The following is a 20,905-nucleotide window of genomic DNA, read 5'->3' on the forward strand; positions in this document are numbered from 1 at the left end:
AGTTTACACTTAAATATATGTAAGAAAGTTGTTAAATAGTAGGGAAGGGTATTGTATATTTTCCCAACAATGTCCTAAATAGAAGGGAACAATGAGAGTGCCTCATGTTGGCATACACACTTACCCTGTATATGTCGTCCATACGTTTACGCGTGTACTATATAAGCGGGTAATAATATGGCTGCAAGAATAACCAGAGGGCAGAAAGTTATGCTTTTTTTTTTTTTCCCCTTTGTTGTGGTGATTGCAGCCACACTTTGGTTTCTCCGAGGCTATTCTGTGATGTTCAGTGAGACCTTTTGCTGTGTGTTGCCCAACGATAGGAGGAGGTGCTCACTTCTTTCAGACGTTCTAACTGCGGGGTGTGCAGACCAGGCCCCTCATTTGGTCTCTATCCTGACGTGGTCTTTCCATAATCACAATGTCGATCTCTTAAGAAGAAAGTTTTGGAATATATATGGGTTCTCTACTTTCTTTTCACATTTGCCAGCGAGATGACTTTTTTCTGGGATGGTCTATTCTTATGGTGAGTTATCAGATGTAGCTAATCACAATCAGCTCTCACGTAAAACATATGACCTTGAAACACGTCCAGAGCCTACGTATTCGTTAATATTTTTCATCTTCCAATTAGCAACACTGAGAGTTTTGCCCATTTTTCTTCCCACCACCTGACACAGAGAATCATTTTCTAGTTCTCTGGAATGGGCCTTTAACTCACCCAGCCCCAAAGCATATTTTGGGTTTTGTTACTGTACTACCCTTCCCCCCACCCCCAATACCAATGGCTCCATCATTCACATGGGTGTATAGCAAATACTCATGAAGACTCAGTGACATAAGGGAGTAAGCAGGTGTTCAGTTCAACTGGGCCACTCCTCTGGGGGATGTGGAGGCTGTTGTGATCCCAGCTCCAGGTGTGACTCCTGCTCTGGCCCAGACCCACACTCTTAGGTCTTGTTCATCAGCCTGGACTAAAGGGATGATGCAAGAAGTGCAGGAGGGCCATCCCAGCCTTGCAAACACAGTTTAAATCTCTGTTCCCATCAGTAGTATCTCATCAGGCACAGCCACGTGGCCAAACCCAAAGTCACATGTGAATGCAGAATTACAGGGGTGAAATTAGAACCAGTGATTCAACCTCACAATGACTTGTTCCTTCACATTTGTCCTCGGCCTCCAATACTGTCTACGTTGTGTTGTCATTACTGACTTGTGTTGCAGCCACAGAATGCTGAGCCACTAAAATCTTAAAATAGCAAACTCTTAATGGTTTTCTCTGCATTTCCCACACCTGCCGTGGCTTGATGTCACCGAGTTGACATTCGACAACGTTGCCTAAGTCTGTTCACTGAGAGCGAAAGCATTGTTATCCGTGATGTCTTTCTACCTATTAGAAGCAGTGACATAAAGGGGGGAAAGGGATTAGTTGGGTCACGGTTCTCTGTGTGACCATAAGTGAGATCTCTTGCTTCTCTGTGTGACCGTAAATGAGATCTCAGACTTGTTGGCGGTTATCAAATGCCTCCTGCAGAAGAACAGGTGGACACTCTGTTCTTTCATGTTTCTCTTGCATGAATTTCTACGTCAGAATGCTTCAAGACACTTCGGGACTCCCTCTCTTTCTTTATTCTCATTTGCAAACAGAGCTACTGAATCTCTCTCTCTTATTCTACTCCTATTATGACCAGTAACGATTCAGGACATCTTAGTGTCATTTGAGGAATGCCGCAGGCTATGTAAATGATTGGACATGTATTGATCTCAAGTACATGGTAAGAGAATTAGGACACTTTAAAACCAGTGTAGCCTTTTCTTTCTGGGTATGGTATACTTTTTTTTTTTTTCCTGGGTTACTTCTTGTGTTCATTAAAATATGTTTATTTGGGTATATTTAGTCTTACTATAAATAAGAGACATAGGAAATACAGAAACTTGAGAAAATCAGCAAGAACAAGTATAACATAAGAAGAATGGACAATTCATTATGTGTTTTGTCTGCATAGTTTGTACTTAAGTTCTGCATTTTGATTCTCAGCTTCGTTGATGTGCAGTAGATCTAAGCATGAGATTATGGAGTTAAAAGCAAAAAAAAAAAACTAGGGAAGAGTAATATGTATATGTTAGGAATATTCTCTTAACACGAAGGTAGCTAGAAGCTGTATCTTGCTAGGAGATTGATTCCATTGAGCAGGTAACTTGATTATTCAGTTTCAGAAGATTAAATTCACTAGTTCTATTATGAGAGTATCATGGAAAAGCATCAGAGATATCTTATTTTCCTTCTTAGGCAGGTCAGAGCATCTTTATTCCCTTGTGATCTTTTTTTTTTTTTTTAATCTTCCATTCTTCTTCATCTTGAGTTCCATTTGAGCTTCACAAGACTGAATCTTCTCTGATTCCAAGTTTATTTACCAAGTACCATTCATCAAAAACAATGATCACAAACCTCACCCATGCAAGCCATTATATGACTAAATCAGGAAGGAAAACAGTAAAATCGTTGTTTGTTTAAAGTTGTTTTGGAAGATAACCCCCTTGTCTCCACTGAGCACATGTGCTGGTGCGCGAGGCTGTCAGAGGCTGTGGTGTGCGGTGTTTATCAGCACCAGCACCAATTCTAAGTCAATAGTCTGTGTCTTTGATCATTTGCAGGAAATTTTGGAGTATCCTTGAAGATTGCCTTGCCTGGAGGTATTCTCTTCGGGTTATAGTACCAGCCTGAAAAAAATATCTTTGGTCGTCTTGTTGATTGGTGGAGCTTTCTCCCCCTCCATGATAAGCTGGGGCTATGACAAATTCTTGCTGTGAGTCACCCATGAAGATCTTTGCATTCTTTGCAGTGAAACTCAGTCTGCGGACAGAATTGGAAAAACTACAAGCTAAGCCATGCCCCAAGATGATTGGGAGCAGGAGGAGGAGGATGGGCAGTAGCTTATTCATAATGAGGAAACTTGCAGAGACCTGGAGGGAACCTCTTGCCAAATGGCTTCAGTGTTCTTCAAGGTCTAAGATGCTGTGTGGGGTCAGAGAGGACAGCTGGTCTATTGAACAAAGACACTATGTGATAATCTGCTTCCTCTGTGAGTTCCTGAATGTTCTGTGTCCTTGGAGTCCAGGTGATCATCTCTATGAGAAGTTACACATAAGGGATATGTATGAAGGTGCTCACTGGGGAGTCGTACAGGTGGCAGTCTGCCCGCTGTCTTAGCTTGGGCTGCCTTTGCTGATAACTTGGGTCTATAGGCTTTGGACTAGTGGTCTGAATACACTGCATCTACTCCATGTACCCTTCCTGGCTCTTGGGGACCTTCCCGAGGATGAACCTCTTGTCTTTCTGACCTATCTGCTAGGTCCTTCCTGGATAGCTAGACTTTTAGCCTTTGCTTTTTTGGGGGGAGATGCCTATTGCTGTGTGTCATGGACTCAACGTTTGGGTCTCCACAAAATTCCTATGTTGAAGTCCCAATATGATGGTGTTTGGGGATCAGCTTTTGAATGTGGTTAGGCTCTAATGATGTCGTGAGGTTGGAAGTTAGCACCCTTATAAGAAGAGCCATCACAGAGCTTGTGCTCTTTCTCCTCCTCTTTCTGCTTTGTGAGGACACAGCAAGAAGCTGGCCATGTACAAGCCAGAAAGAGAGCCCTCCCCAGAACCTGGTAATTCTAGAACCCAGATTTCAGTCTCGCAGGTGCTAGAACTGTGAGAAATGCATTTCTGTTGTTTCAGTCACCCACTTTATGGTACTTTGTTATGGCAGCCCATGCGGATTAAGACGGTGTATAATTCATTGATGATGATGAGAATAGTAGTATAGAGTAATACCCCTATTCTGCTGAGTGTTTTTTGTGTCCCAGACTCTAAGTGCTAACCATATTTTAGTCATGAATTCTTTTTCCTTCTCCTACACCTATGTGGTTATTATTTACACTTTCCCAAAGACAAAACAAAGTACAAATTAGGTGAGGTAACTTAGCCAGGGTTCTATGGCTGGTAGGAGGTGAAGGAAGGGTAGGACCCTGCATGTCCTGGTTTCAGAGTGAGGGCCTTTACCTACTATATTGAAATCTGACTTTGTTCCCTGTTTAAAATTTTATTTTATTCATTCACTTATTGAATCATTATTGAGAACTCTTTATGTGCCTGTGACACGCAGACATAAATGACCTCTATTTTCAAAGACCTCATATTCCGGTTTGAGAGAAATAACTTGCTATTGTGGGAATTTTAATAGCTGGACCAAGGAAATAGAAAGTACTCAGTGCTTTTTTTTTGAGGGGGGAGACACTTTTTTTTTTTCTTTTGCAACACTTTAGCTGAGACATTTAACTTCTCTAAAACTCATTTCCTCATTTGTAAAATGAACATCTTGCATCTTTTGGCATTAAATGAAACAGTGTAGGTGAAAATGCTTTGCAAACTGAAAAGCCACACTCTATGCCAGATGGTATATAATGATAATATGAGTGTTTATACCTACACCTAAAACATTGGCTGCTTTCCTCTTCAACAGCTGAGTGTTTATATGTATCCCAAAAATATTTTTGACCCCCACGTATTACTAGTCCTTTCCATATCTTGTAATTTAATCTTTACAAAAGCAAGCCCTCTGTTACTATTCCATTTTAAGATTTGAATATTGAGGACCAGAAAGGTTAATGTATTCACAGGAGGTTATGCTTCCAGCAAATGAAACAGCCAGTCAGTGAATCCAGTTTTTTTTTATTCCGAAGGCTGTGCTTTTTCCACTACATAGGTCTTCTCTTGGGATTATTAATAATGTATATATTCATTCTTTAGGCATCTCACATTTTCCTAAAATCTAGGGGATGATGCTGTGAATGGAATACATAGGTAGAACACATTACGGAATAGTGAAAAAGGAGCAAGTGCTGCTTTCGGTGGAGACTTGAGAGGAGAGTTAAGAGTTGACCTAGCATTTTGTTGTGGTCATGATTCTTGGGTCAAGAAACAGAAGCAAACCAGGACTGGAATTAAGGCCAAGGGTGAGGCACGGGGCAGATGCCAAAAGTGTTTTCTGGAGTCCTGTCCCACGAAGCATCTTACAGCCAGAAGCGCCTGCTTGCTGAGTTCCTATCGATGTGGCTGGTTGTGAAGCTCTGAGGAGGAATGACCCTTGGCCATTTCCACTTCCTTGGCATTTCTCCTAACCCCAAGCATCCCGAAGCAACCTCTATTGGGTGCCCTATTCCTATTGTACCGGCCCTCGGAGAGAGTCCTTTCCTGCAGTATCTTTCCATGTACACAGGAAAGATGATTCTGTCTCCAGCACAGGGTCAGTACTGATTCATCGAAGTGGCTCATGGGAATCTCATAATTATATATAGTCATATACTTGGGTGTGCCCATGTTACTTGGACGGGCAGTACTGGAAAAATTGCCCTTGTTCTTAAAAAAATAGTGACTTACTATTCTTTTCCAGCCATTTTTGTATCTGGATGCGTTATCTGGGCCTGTGGTAGTTATCGTGTAAAACTAGAGAGCCAGCCAGGGGAGAAGGCCCCTGTTGGGAACATTGACCAAGCAAAATGATAAAGAATGGAGAGACCTGTTGTGGTATCACGGAGTCTCTGGATTAACCCACCTTGGAGCCACCTGCTTTGTGGACCCGCTGCCATGTAGGATGATGAGACGTTCCTAAGACTGTGAGTTTGGGCCTTCAGGTACCTGCAAGAGAAAGGATTCTTACTAACCTACCCCATGTCTTTCAGAAAAGCTGATGCTCCAGGAAGATGCACAATATTAATGTCATGAATTTGTCCTTCTTCCCCCCACCACGTGTCTTCGAACCCCTGAGATAATGATACCTGCATTTGAGAAACTCAACCACCACCTTCCTCATGGTGATAAGTCATCTGATTTTAAGGTGTGCACTTACTCGTGATAAAACATATAAAACATAAGCTTGCAAAATATGCGTTTGTTGGTCAGTTGTAATGAATGATCTTCCTCTTCTGTGCATATGTGTGGGTGTAATTTGGTGAAGGTGTTCTGTCTTAGCGCAAGATTTAATTTTGATTTGGGGGATTATATTCAGTTTAATTGATAAATGTGTTTGGTGTGAATAAGCATGTCTTATGAAAGCGATTTCCCCCCGAAGCCTAAGAGTATGTAAAACACATTCACTGTACAATATAAACAAGTTGTTTTATTTGTAACATCTTAAATCCCTGTTTCAGTGTACTGTTCAACTCAGTCTCTACTCTAATTTTCAAACAAGGGTTTTGATATGTAACATGAGGAAGGACCCCTGGGGGGCTCCTCAGAGGCAGCAGTGGAAGCCAGAGATTTTCTTTTCCTGTTTTTTTTTTTTTTTTTTTGTCCTGTGCCAGCAGCTGTTTAAATAAGGTGGAAGAAAGATAAATCATCTGCATTTTTCCCCCTCTCAGTGGCTCCTTTAAAAAATAAATGAGATACTTATTTGCACTAAACAAAGGAATATTTTTCCTTTCGTGAGTTATGAAGTTTAGTGGAATGAAAGTTATTGGTCATTTTATATACATCAGTATTAATTCTGACATCTTTTTTCATGGCTTAATTTTTTTTTTTTCTATTAGGATTTGGGTTCTACATACGGTGCTAACAATTACTTGGGGGAAGATGTAATGAAGCAACTTGAATTGAATCCTAAGTCCCTCTTTTAAGACCAAATGCTAAAATACGCCTTATCTACTTTCTGGAAATTCTGTTAGGGACAGATTTGTCCTCATAATATTTTTGTTTGAATGGAGTGAACTTTTCTTATTTTTATGTTACAAATCCCATTCATTTCTAGAGGAAAATGGCTTAGTATTTAATAGGAAACCTGTAACTTTTTTCAGTTGGGATTTTTGGGGTAATTCTTCTTTACTTCTGGTAAGTAATATGCTTAAATATGACAGATGGGACATGACAAAGAGAGAACAATTTCTGTTCGTACACGGGTGGAATTAATCTCATGTTAGAAATGTCATCTGTCTGGCATGCAAGCTATGTCCTCAGAGCTGCAGTCTCCATCCACATCTCTTCCTTGGGTCCCTCCCCACATTTTTCACCTTATAAAATACTCTGCTTTTTTTTATTTTTTAAAGTGGCACTGGTTAGTAGAAAGAGCTCTGATCTTTGAGTCTGAACTGTAGTTTTCTCACATCCTCATTTTGACCCTAACATTATTTTGTTTGAACTGCCATTTCTGCCTTTGGAGACTCAACTCCATAGGGTGGTTTAGAGTATTAAATGCACATGCCTCATGGGCAGGAACAAAACAGGTCATTGAGTCCAAGGGAGACCAGACCATAGAACGAACATTTGCTGAATCTTATTCATCAGATACAAAATCAAAGAATCTCCAAATTGGAAGAGCTAAGGGATGTTCCAATCCATCTTCTTATTTCACACATGTGAAGACTCAAACTCTGAGATAGGGAGTAATATGCAAAGGTCACAGAGCAGCACCCTAGGGACTGAACAGCAGAGGACCCAGGCCCTGTACGTGTTCATGCCCTTGCCAGTGGACAGGCCTTGTCCCAACTACCTGGGTTTGCATTTACCCCGTGTATCCAACAAAATGCCGACTGCAAATGCCCTTTCAAAGCATTAAGCCACTTCATTATCTTCCAAAATTTAATTTGATGGTCTGATGCCAACTCACTGCCGGATCTAGACATTTCCTGTTTCAGAAGGTGTAATTATTTGTATACTTTGGGTTTGTTGCTGATAGCAGCATTGTTTGTGGGAGCAAGGATGGGTTTTGGATGAACATGCACACTCAGTCTGTAAAGAATTCTTCTGCATTCTATTTTCATCTTATCCCAAGGTGTCCTCTGCCTCCAAGAGTACTGGCTTAAATGATACAATTGCTTTTTCCTGATTTCGAACTGACTGAACACCATACAAAGTTTTCAGGACTTTTAAAACAGTCACTGTGAGAGGCTGTTCGAATCACTACTAGTCTAGAAGCCTTATATTCACTCTTTACTATTGTTAGGAGCCCAAGTCAGTTATTGTAAACTGTCATCTCTTCGTCGATACAAAGAAATAGGATATAGGTGATGCCATCAGTATGCTGGGTCTTTGATAAATCACTTAGGTATTTGAGAGTAAGACTGGGCCTCCAGTAATACGTGGTCCTCTGCAAGAAACAGAGGGGTCCTTGTGTGGGTGTTGGACCTTCCTTATCCATCACCTTTTCCAAACCAACATGTTTAAAGAAATAGTCCCTGATGGAGAGGGGTGGGCCTGCCATGGAATAAGGGGGGAAAGAAAAAGTCTTGCTGCTGCAAGACAAGGAGGTCCCTCAGAACACAGGGTCGGGCACAACGAAAGGGAGTCCTGTTACTTCAGGTGCTCTGCTCTCCCCTGTGAGACCATTTCTGCTCTTGGATGCATCAGCGAGCCTGCCTTCAGTTATTAAACACAGAGTTTTAAAAATTTTCTCTTGCCTGTGCTCATTCTGTGCTTAACAAATAAATATGTATGATTTAGCTTTCCAGCAGGTCTGTGGCTCAGGCCACTCTTGCCACTCTTGCCACTCTTGTACTATGTCACAGGTTACCCTGAATCCATGGCTGTGAGTAGCAGTTGTTTATTGTCATGACTGTGTCTGAGTGTTGGCTGCAGGCTGGACCCTTCAGCCTGGGATCAGCCTACTGGCTCTGCTTCCCCCTTGCAGGTCTGGTCGGATCTAGGTCTTGCTGGAGGGCTGGCTCGTGTTGGCCCCACAGGATGGACGGTGGACAAAGGGGTGGCAGCTGCCCTGGGAAGCTCTCCTCATCATGGTGGCAGAGCCCAGAAGGGCAAACCCAACCTTGAAGCACACCTTCAGTTCTTGGTGTGTTGCATCTACTCATGTCCCCTGGGCGCGAGCATGTCACATGTCGCATGCCTGAACTGAGCAGCAATGGGGCAGGGAAGGTGGGTGCCCCCAATGAGGGTTGGGGTGGGGAGAGAGTGGCTGGTATCCCTGTAGGAATGTTGTTGTGGTTACCCAGGTGCAGGTGTTCCAGTTCCTTAATGCTCCTGTACCCTGGACAGGACACCTTGGTTACTATGACCTTTGTACTGAAAACTCTCCTTTGGGGAGCACTTGAAGGTTTTGATTCTTCCTTTGAGAGCAGCTCCCAGAGCTGACTTAGCAGCTGGGGCATGTTTCCTCTGCGCATCTGAGCCCCGACTGGCTCCCCTGGAGACAGGGCATGATTGCAACTACACGCACGGGTGAGGGGCTACAGTAGGAGCGACTGGACACCACCAAGGAAGCCCTCAAAACAGCGTGATTATTTCTAGGGCTGAAATAGAATCAGTAAAAGGCCGGAAGAGATGAAGGCCTCACCTGTGCTGGTGGTTTTAGAACTTCCCAGCTTCTAAGTTCTAAGGAGCAGAGCCCCTTCCTTAGCGTCTTCTCCTGTGCTTGCCCTGCTGCAAGCCTGGAAGGGGCAGTTCTGAGTGAGGTGGCCCAGGCTGGATGGTAGCATTTGGGTGTCTGTCCTGCCGGGCCTGTGGCCAGGGAGCCCCTCTGACTTCAGGAGAATGGAGCTTTGGTCACCAGGGAGCCGAGGACACAGGAGTCAGCTTCTCCGGGCCTCCACAGACTCTGATGTAAGGTGAAGCCGTGGGAGGTTGGTGTCAAAGGGTACCTGGTGTTGTCCTCACCTGGGTGACGGCCTGTGATTCCCTTGGTCCAGGATCAGCCTCTGGCATTGCATGTCCCAGCTTCTGGGCGGGGGAGGGGGAGAGAAAAGTAAAATGCTGGACCGGGGGGCATAAGAAGGGCAGTTGGGGTGCCTCGGGGGTACCTCAGAGCTCTGTCCTTACCCCCTCAGGCCACCACTTAGCATCACACCTGGCGATCTCTTCCTTTTGTACTATTCTCTGTTTGGATAAGGGGTGTGACCTGAACGGATGGAAGCCGCGCAGCCAGCCCACGGTGCCCATTAGGGGCCGCAACCCTGGGACGCTGTGTTGATGGGGTCACCCCCAAGGTGATGGTGCTGGCAGCGGGGCCATGCAGGGTGATCAGGTCCTCAGGGTGGGGCCCTAATGACGGAACAGACCCCTGAGGCTGCCTCCCCATCACCGGGAGGCCTGGGCCACCGCCCCAGAGGTGAACTCTCAGCAGATGCCTTGCTCTCCGGTGCCCGGCCTGTGCCAGATGGGTTAGTGTGGGGGCCGAGGTCCCCCCCCCCCCCCCGGCCCAGGGCAGGCTGCTCGGCTGCGGCACCCCCACCCTGGTGCCGACCATGCCCGGCACCCCCCTTCCTGGCCCCCCCTCCGCAGCCCCCCGTACCCCCTTCCTGGCCCCCCCTCCACAGCCCTCTCCCCCTCCAGCGCCCCCCTCCCGGCACCCCCTCCATGGCCCCCCCACCCCCTTCCTGGCCCCCCATACCCCCTTCCTGGACCCCCTCTGCAGCCCAGCCCCCCTCCCGGGGCCCCCCTCTTGGGCCCCCCTCTGCAGGCCCCCCCCACCCGTGCTCCCTTCCTGGCCCCCTCCGCAGCCCCCCACCCCCCCTTGCTGAGCCGCCCTAGAAGGAGCCACCCCAGGCTCCTTGGCACTATTAGGGCGGGTCTGCGAGGGCAGGGCCTGCGAGAGGAACCTCAAAGGTGCAGCCTCCCTGCCCTCCTCCCCTCCTCCCCGCTTGCCCCAGATTACGCGCTCGCTATGCTCACGGTGCGGGAGGGGATGCCAGCCTCTGGGCACTGACATCCACAGCGTTATTTCCTCACTTATTTTGGATCCCATTTACACTTGTCATCCTGAGAGAGGGTGACACGAGGGAGAAACCAAAAGCAAGTCGTAAAAAAAAAAAAGAAGAAAAAAGGAAGAAAGAAAAGGGCTCAGACTTGTGGGCTGGGAAGGCATATACTGGCTGCCTAAAATGAGCAACTCCCAGAGCGTGATAAAATCCCACCTCCTGAGGGTCTTCCAGTGCTCTAGCTGCAGTTTTACTTTGCGTTTCATTGGCTAGGATAGGACTGCTGTGTGGAAGGAAAAAGAACCAAATTTATCTAATTCAATAAGCAGCTAATAGGTCCCTAGGCTTGCTGGGTAAACAATTTATTGAGGAATTCAACTCATTGGGTTAGTTTTTTTTTTTTAAGATTTTATTTATTCACGAGAGAGAGAGAGGGGCAGAGACCCAGGCAGAGGGAGAAGCAGGCTCCCTTCAGGGAGCCCAATGTGGGGCTCGATCCTGAGACCCCGGGTCACACCCTGAGGTGAAGACAGATGCTCAACCGCTGAGCCACCCGGTGGCCCAAGGGTTCGTTCTATTACAGCTCAACCCCCCTGTGTGTAAACCTGTCATTGGCTATATGACCATACACTCATCTCTCTTCTGGCGTAAGAGGGCGGGTGACCCTCTTTTTCCAGAACAGCCTCTCCTTCTGCCCGTTGGCTACGGACGCCATCGTTTTCTGACTCACTGGGCCCTGGACCCAGCCGGCCATCTTCTGGTCTGCGCTGCCAATCCTTCATCTCCTCCAGAGTCCCCCTCTCCTCTCCCTCCAATACACTTTTCTCCCCCATCCTAAAATAAAAAAAAAGATAGCAAACTAACAAAATGCAAAAAAAAAAAAAAAAAAAAAAAAAAAAAAAGGCAAATAAATATTCTCGGCTACCCACTCAAATAATTGCTCTGTGTTCTCTTTCATGGGATGCTACAAGTTTATATTGAGGGTTGATAGGGGAACCAGAGCTACGGAAGTGATTGTTCTTTCCTAATCATGTTGTTGAGAATATTTATCACCACACACAGTAATTCGGAAAAGAAGACTCCCAGGAAAGAATTACTATATTTAAATTGATGAACTACGTTGCTTCTAAGTAACTGATTTTCTTCTTCTGTTTTTGTTTAAGATTTTATTTATTTGAGAGAGAGCGAGCATGAGCTGGGGAAGGGGAGGAGAGGGAGAAGTAGATACCCGCCAAGCAGAGAGCTCGATGCAGGACTTAGTCCCGGGACCCTGAGATCATGACCTGAGCGAAGCCATATGCCCACTGACTCAGTGTGGGGCTCACTGAGAGCCGGTGTGAGTCCATTAAATGGTGTGCACTGTTTTGTTGGGCCTGTTCTCAGCTTCATTATATGAACTTCCCTCCTCTCTGACTTATTTTTATGACCAGGGTCAACACGAGTCAATGCATATAGTGTCTACTCCCCACGAAGCGACAGTTTCCATCTTGGCCATGGCCCATCACCGATGGCCCCGCTCTGTCTTTGGGTCTCCACCAATGCTGATGAGCGCTGCATAGTTTCCCTCTACACCTTTTGGCTCCTCTGCTTGCCTGGATGGTTTCTACCCCCGAATGATGCCACCTTTTCTCACTTCCTGATTTGTCCTTTCTGGCTCCTGTCTGTGTCTGCTACCAATCTCATCCCTGTTTGTTGCTATTGTATCTTACTTCGATGTGAATGACCCGCTGGTATTTCTTCTGAGGCTGTGGCTTCCTTCTGTGACTCCCTTCTGCCCTTCTAGCTGTCTTCCAGGATCTTCATTTGTGGCCCTGCTAATTCTTCCTTACTGGTTAACAGGACTCCTCTCACACCTGTGCTTCATGGTTTCTGTTCTACTAACATCCTCCAACGCTGAGTCCTCAGAGCTGACTTTGCTCTTCCATCACTTCTGCCTTGTTGTTGGTCCTCTCTCTCCTCAGCCCCCTATTCCTTGTCAGATTAAGACTAATTTACACTAGACTAATAGCTAGCTTCCTTTCTCATTTATGTGCTGCTGCCAAGTTAGTCACTTTTTATCCATTGGCAAGTAAAAGGAGTGTGGCATAAAGGAATGGACGTGGCCACTGAAGCCAAACAGGCAAGGGTCTGAGTTCATACATACTGTACTCCTCACTAGTACAGCTGAGTTGCTTTATCTCCCAGCATAGCCTCAAAGTTGGTAAGTCATGGTGGGCTGGTTGATTAAATCCAAATTCTCACAGTGACAAGATTGTCCTTTCTTTCTGATATTACATATCCAACCTGGAATGGTAGGGGACCATGAATGGGGACCACGAAGGCAAGTGTCATGCTGTTTTGTAATAGCAGTTACATGCTGGAGCTCAAAAACAACAAAGGTAGCTTCCTGCTCAGTCTCATTGCCATGGCTAACTCCAGATGGCAGGAGGGGCCCACTGATGACCCACTCATTACTCTCAGGCTTGGATTTGCAACGAGAAGGGATGTTTGTTCTGTCTAAGCAGAGGCTGGGTGAGCAACTGTGCTCTGTTCTCTCTTCCACAGACTAGCATTTTTCAGGTAGGATATTTCCCTTAGCCTGAAATAAAATGATGTGGAACACAGTTGCTCTTGACTGGTGAAGAAATTGCAGTGTAACTGAGAAATAAACTTCTGTGATTCTAAGCCACATAAGTTTGGGGACCAGTTGTTAACGGCACCACGACGTAGCAAGAGCTGATGAATGTAGCTCTAAACAATACTTATAGTCATCACTACTGTTTTACAGCCACAGTGGAGGTGTTCTGCAAACAATTTTGCAGGAGTTGCCAGATTAATTGTTCATAGTCATGGCCTTGATCCTATAATTTCCATTTTTAAACTCCATTTTCTTAGAATAGCCTACTTCTCTTAGTTGATTGCTCAAGATTTGTATGTTATCGCTCCAACCATACTTAAAAACTGTTTATTAATCTCAGCCATTGGCTTTATGCTCAAACTCAACTCTTCTTATAATCCCCTCAGTGTCTTTCTTTGCACTTTCTTGTGATTTCCTTCTTTGGAATTCCTTCTTCTAATGTCCTGTCTACATTTTGCCCTGAATAGAGTTTCCAATCTGTATCCTTTCAAGACTAATTTCCACTGATTTTCCCTTCTTATAAAGTTTCCTGGTCCCTCTGGTAGATGACCACTTTCTTCCTCCAGTTCCTGTGGCATTAGAGCGACATCACTAGCTGGCATATCCCTTTTTTCTTATGTAAATTATGCCTCATCTGTTTGAGAGAGACTCCGTAGGACAGTCTGGATACAGCCTTGAAGAAATGAAGAATGCTTCTTGGGTATTGAATAGAAGGACGACTTCATGTCCAACGCGTTAGGTTCTAAAACAAGCAGAATCTATTCAAAAGATCTTTCAAAATTAAATGACGTTTATTTTTTTACTAGGAGGTTTTGCCTTTTGAAAAGAGCCCTTGCAGGAACTACAGAATCCATAATCAGAGTTTGTTAGGTTAGTATCAAATATAGAGTGTATGTAGAAAGAAGATAAAGTAAGTGAAAGATCACGACAGAGTTATTTAGCTGAGGATTGATGTGAAAAAGTCACTTTGACAACCTCAACTTTAATTCAAACTTGTATTGCCTATCTCTTGAGAACAGACATATAGTCATCCTTGTTTTTAAAATACATTTTCTCTTCTCAGATATTCCTCACAAGTCCTTAACTCATAGACCAACCATCCCTATTCTGAGCCGTTTTATCCTTGTGAAGACAATATTTCTATTTCTTATTATCTGCACCTCACTGCCCCTCTTCTCTTCAGGGGTCCCTATTTGTGATACAGACTTCATTAGCAGTCTCTGTGTATCAGAGGCAGAAGTGTCGTCTTTTATAAACCCTAAGACTTCAGAGAGCTATTGGCTCTGTTCACTCAGAAGTTCTCAACTTACTGGTCAGTTGGTATTCAGGCTGTCATTAGCCTCAGGGATTTAGGATTCAAATAATTTGTTCCAGATGGTAGGAGAAGAAGCCTAGGCATTGGCCAATAATTAAATCCAACTTTGAGAGTTTAAGTCCAAGATAGGGAAAAGTAACACAGCATTTTATAAAGGAGAAGCGCATGGTAATTTTTAAAATATTATATATCCTACAACGGGCACATGCATGAGAGACTGATTTAGGGACAGATACAGACCTGCTCATTACTGTGAGGAATCAATGATCTGTATAGAAAAGGCAATGGGTAGGTTACATCGTTACGGACACAAAGCTATCAGTTGAGAAACGGAAAGTAATATAACATTATGATGATGATATATTCACGGGCCATATAAGCAAAAATAAGTCCTTTTGCATGACCCAGAAAGAAAAATCCACTAACAAAGTTCAGCACTTCAACAGCCCTCTCTGTGACTAAACATGGAGATTAAAACTAATCATGTAGATTTGAATAACACTAGCATTCAGGACCACTTGAATTATTAGATGCACGTTCTTTTTAAATGCACGTAAAATACCAGTATAGACCATCTGCTGGGCAGTAAATACAATGTCAGTAAATTCCAAAGGCTTGAAATCACCAAATGTAAAACACATGAACTGACCACGATGAGCTAAAGTGAGGAATAGTAACAAATGTGTTAGTTTGCTAGGGCTACCGTTACGTAGGACCGTGGCCTGGGGACAGGGAAATTAAGCAACAGAAATTTCTTAATGGTTCTGGAGACTGGAAGAAGTCCAAGAAGAAGGTCCTAGAAGGGTTGATTTCTACTGAGATTTCTCTCCTTAGCTTGTAGACGGCTGTCTGCTCCCGGTGTCCTCGCATGGTCTCTCCTGGCTACCTGTGTCTGTTGTTCCTCCTCTTATAAGGACACCAGTCATATTGGATCAGGACATGCGCACTGTTGAGCTCATTTGTATGTAATTCTCTTTAAAGATCTGTCTCCAAATACAGTCACATTCTGAGGTTCTGGGGTTTAGGACTTCAAAATATGAATCTGGAATGCATTCAATTCTTCCCGGTAACATAAGATAATTAGAAAAGCCCCCACATAGTCGAACATTCAACAATGCATCTGAAAATAGCTTATAGGTTACAGAAAAAGTAACAGGCACAATTTAAGATATTTTGAACTTCAAAATAACATTTCATAATTGGTGGGATGCAGCTAAAACAATGCTAAGAGGAATATTTATAGCTCTAAATACTTAGAAAGCAAAAACAGTCCTAAATTTTACAAATCTAGGGGATCCCTGGGTGGCACAGCGGTTTGGCGCCTGCCTTTGGCCCAGGGCGCGATCCTGGAGACCCAGGATCGAATCCCACGTCGGGCTCTCGGTGCATGGAGCCTGCTTCTCCCTCTGCCTGTGTCTCTGCCTCTCTCTCTCTCTCTCTGTGTGACTATCATAAATAAATAAAAATTAAAAAAAATCCTTTCTTTAAAAAAAATAATAAATAAATTTTACGAATCTGAATTTCCACCTGGAAAAAAAAAACATTAAAATAAGGGTAAAATAAGCTTCAAGTAAGTAAATAAAAGGAAATGATATATGAGAAGAAATGAAACAGGAAACAGATAAGTGATATCAAAAATCAAAAAAGCCAAAAGTTGGCTATTTAAGAAGATCAGTAGAACTGGCAAAAAGTAAGACCAGTCAGTAAAAGACAAAAGGTAGAAAAAGGCAGCAATGCAGTTTAATGGGGGAAGGAAGAATATTCAATAAATACTGCTAGAGAATTCTATATAAAAATGGAGAGAAAAAAAATCCCCTATTCATACTCCTACCACAGCCAAAAGTTACTTCCATATTGACCCTTAATCCAGTTATAAAAACTGAAACTTTCAAGCTCATAGACTTGGAGGATTTTTGCAATCCTAGAGTAAGTAACAGTTGTTTAGAGTGCAGAAACCACTGAGCATCAAAAAATCCCCAAAACATTTCTTTTTTAATTGATATATAGTTGACATATAGCATCAGATTTCTGTATATGGCACAGTAATTTCTGTAGTAGGCATTGCAGAATCATCACCAAGGTAAGTCGAGTTAACATCACCACACATAGTTAAAATATTTTCCCTGTGATGAGATCTTTTCAGATCTAGTCTCTAAACTTTGAAATATACACTACGGTATTAATGACTATAGTCAGCGTGCTGTACGTTACATCCCCAGGACTTACCTTATTTTAACTGTCTTCGTGTATATTCCTCACCCCACATCCTCTGCCTCTGACAACATCAGTTCTCTTGTTCTATGAGTATTTTTTAAATTCCACGTATATGTGAGATCATATAGTAGTTGTCTTTTTCTGTCTTATTTCGCTTAGCATAATACTCTCAGGTTCCATTCCTGCTATCACAAATGGCAGGATTTCCTCCTTTCTTATGGCAAAATATCTGTGCATCTGCACGCACATGCGTTGTGTGCGTCAAACCTCACATTTTCTTTATCCATTCATTCACCAGCAGACTCTCGAGGTGTCTCTAGGTCTTAACTCTTGTAAACAATGCTGCAATGAACATGAAGGTGCAGCTATCTCTTGAAAATCCTATATTCATTTCCTTTGGGTAAATACTTAGAATTGGGATTGCTGGATCACCTGGCAATAATTAAGGATAAAATAAGTTCCAAGTAAGTAAATGAAAAGAAGTAATAGATATGTGAGAAGAAATGAAACAGGAAACAGATAAGTGATATCAAACATCAAAAAACCAAAAGTTGGCTATTTAAGAAGATCAGCTTAGAATTGGCAAAAGGTTATGTTTTTAATTATTTGAGGAATCTTTATACTGTTTCCCATAGTGGAATATCCACTTACATTCCAACCAACCATGCACAGGGGTTCTTTTTTCCCCATAGCCCTGCTAACACTTCTTATTTCTTGTGTTTTTGATACTAGCCATTCTGACAGGAGTGAGGTGAGATCGCATTTTGGTTTTGATGTGCGTGTCCCTGATGAGCAGCAATGTTGAGTACCCTTTCGTGTACCTGTTGGCCATCTGGATTCTTCTTCAAAAAAAAGTCAGTTCAGATCCTCTGCCCATTATTTAAGCCAACTCTTTTTTTGTTTGTTTGTTTGTTTTTTTAATTTTATTGAGTTGTATGAGTTCTTCCTCTATTTTGGATATTAACCTTTTACGTGATATAGGTTTTGCACATATTTTCTCTCATTCTTGAGGTTGCCGTTTCATTTTGTTGATGGTTTCCTTTGCTGTGCTGAAGCTTTTTGGTTGAATGTAGTCCCGTTTGTATATTTTTGCTTTTGCTGCCTTTGCTTTTCGTGTTAATTCTAAAAATTCATTCCCAAGACTGATGTCAAGGAGTTTACTGTCTACCATTTTTTTCTAGGTGTTATATATTTTCAGGTTTTATTTCTGAGTTAATTTGTGTGTGTGGTATAAGACAGTGGTCCAGTCTCTTCTTTTTTTTTTTTTTTTTTTTTTTTTGCATGTGATCAGTTTTCTGAAAAAACTGATCACATGTTTCCACCATGAATGGAAGAGACCGTTGTATAATTCCCCGTTGTATAATTTTGGTTTCTTGTTGTGAGTTAATTGACCATGTAAGCATGAGTTTATCTCTGGCTCACTATTCTGTTGGATTGGTCTATCTGTCCATTCTTATCCTAACACCATACTGTTTTGATTACTGGCTTTTTAATGTGCTTGAAATCAGGGAGCATCATGCCTCCAGATTTTTTCTTTCTCAAGATTGCTTTGGCCAATTCAGGGCCTTTTGTGGTTCCATACAAATTTTACAATTGTTTAAACCATATTTCCTAAATATGTAAAACTCATTCTCATCTAGAGTCAGCATTTAGAAAATAATTAGGCAAACGACAGTCTGAGAGATACTATACGTGATACGTATCTATAACAAAGATTCATATCCAGAATATGTGAAGAATACCTACAAATCAATGATAAAAGACAAAAAACTCCACAATTTGGCAAGAATCTCAGGCACTTAAAAGTGGATATGCGAATGATTAATAGGCAGATAAAAAGATGCTCAGCGTCATTTGTGAAGGAAAAGCAAAAGTACAGTACAATTTTATACATAAAAACACACTTTGTCGAAGATGTAGAGCAACTGGAAGTCTCGCGTTGAGGAGGTTTTAAGTGTTACAAATACAAGGGGAAACTGATATTTATTATTCTAACAAAGTTGTGCACATACCTTATGCAGCTACTCCACTTCTGGATATTTACTACCGCCCCAGAATTCCAAGATATTTTCAACCCGAAACTTCCACAAGCACATCTTATTGCAACAACCTCAATCTGGAAACAATCTATCCATCAGCAGGAAAAAGTATTAAATTATAATATATACAATAAAATATAATAGGAAAAATTACAGATTCCTTTTATACTCATGGAAGCACAAAAATCATGTTATGCCATTTATATGAAGTTTAAGAACAGATCTCATTTATGACAATGGAAATAAGAAAAGGGTTGTACCTAGGGCAGAGAGGGGACTGGCGCTATGGGGGCATGGGAACTTTGTAGGGTGATCACAACATCCTGTACCTGGATGAGAGTATTGGTGACATGCATGTGTACGGTTGTCAAAACTTATAAACTTACACACTTAAGCTCCATGCATGTTATGGTAAATAATCATATCCCCCAATTTAAAATGAATATTTTAGTGTTTTGAAGGTGACAGTTATGTAGAGCGTTATACAGACTGGAAGTCGCTGTCCTCTGAGGATCCAACTGTGGAAAGTCTACCCACCCATGTGAGGGTATCAGGAGGGTGGGGCCTTTGGGAGGCGCTTATGTTAGATGAGGTCATGAGGGTAGGGCACTGAGCAATGGGAGGAGGGCCCTTCTAGGGTCGTGAGAAGCTCCCTGGCCCCGGTGCTCGGTTCCACCTGAGGACCCAACAGGGTGTCTGCCATCTGGAAACCAGGAAGAGCGTTCTTACCACAGCTCATGCCCGCACCCCAATCTGACTCCCAGCTCCCTACCCCTGAGACTGTGAGAAATAAAGTTCTCTTGTTTAAAACCAGCCAGTCTGTGGTATTTGTTGTAATAGCTCCAAAGGACAGAGACCGGGGCCACAGATGTGCATGATGGGGGAAACCCAAAGAAGTGACAGCAGACCCCAGACTCCAGACAAGGGAGAGCAGGAAAACCTGGCCGACGACGGACCCCAGGCAGAGAGGAACATTTGTTTGCTGGATTTACGCTGACAGAAGCAGTGCAGGTAAAGTGGATACTGTCTTCATGAATTCTGGGAAGAAATATTCAACAAGCACAACAGGCAAAGGCACCCTGGTAGGATACAAATGATACTTGAAAATTTATTATTTTGAGTTGAGATACTGAGATAGGATTATGTAGGATGTTCTTTCTAAGGGTATTTTTAACTTGAAGATTGTTAGCAGAAGCACCCCCTCTGCTTACATGCTGATGACCACGGGGGTCCCTAAGCACCACTGGTTTTTGTATTTTTTTTTTCTTGCTAAGCAGCCAACTCCCTGCCCCAAAATCATCTTCCTCAGATATACACTCAGTTTAAGTAAAAACCTGGAGTTTCTTATGTAAATGTAGAATGAGGGAAAGTCTTTTGTGGTCTTATCCCAAATTTCTGAAACTAGAATCCTGTTATTTGGAAATTCAGGGAGCCATGGCGTAAAAATCCGAAGAACCCTTGGTCGCGTGGCCGGTGGTTTCTGCTGTGTGCCCCTGGGGCAGCACCTGTGAGCTGCTTCAGAGCTATGGGTTGTCCGCCTTTCCTTCCAGGCTACGTGGGAACGACAGATCTTTTAATGAGTAGGTTCAACAAGAGCCGACTTTCCATCAACAAGAGCCGACTTTCCATGCGGAGCCCTTTCGGGAATGCTGGGAAGCACAGACTCTAAAGAAATCCATGTTACTGGAGGGTATTATGCTGAGTGAAGTAAGTCAGTCGGAGAAGAACAAACATTATATGTTCTCATTCATTTGGGGAATATAAATAATAGTGAAAGGGAATATAAGGGAAGGGAGAAGAAATGTGTGGGAAATATCAGAAAGGGAGACAGAACATGAAGACTCCTAATCTGGGAAACGAACTAGGGGTGGTAGAAGGGGAGGAGGGCGGGGGGTGGGAGTGAATGGGTGACGGGCACTGGGTGTTATTCTGTATGTTAGTAAATTGAACACCAATAAAAAATAAATTAAAAAAAATATGTATAATAAATATCATATGCTTAATCAAATGTATGATTAGCAATAAATT

General features: G+C 43.1%; 1 long non-coding RNA gene across 2 annotated transcripts in view; it reads left to right on the forward strand.

Annotated features, from left to right (window-relative positions):
* The window catches only part of LOC106559858, a 41,987-nt gene extending 21,336 nt beyond the window's left edge, over window positions 1-20,651 (forward strand). The window contains exons 2-4 of one of the 2 annotated variants that reach the window (XR_005371719.1): window positions 5,445-5,888; window positions 19,718-19,888; window positions 20,306-20,651. This is a non-coding gene — a long non-coding RNA (uncharacterized LOC106559858). Of the gene's footprint in view, window positions 1-5,444; window positions 5,936-19,717; window positions 19,889-20,305 lie in introns of those variants that run through there. The other variant, XR_005371718.1, reaches the window with a different exon arrangement.
* The last annotated feature ends 254 nt before the right edge of the window (window positions 20,652-20,905 follow it).

This window comes from Canis lupus, chromosome 16 (assembly GCF_011100685.1).
Source record: "Canis lupus familiaris isolate Mischka breed German Shepherd chromosome 16, alternate assembly UU_Cfam_GSD_1.0, whole genome shotgun sequence".
Lineage (NCBI taxonomy): Eukaryota > Metazoa > Chordata > Mammalia > Carnivora > Canidae > Canis > Canis lupus.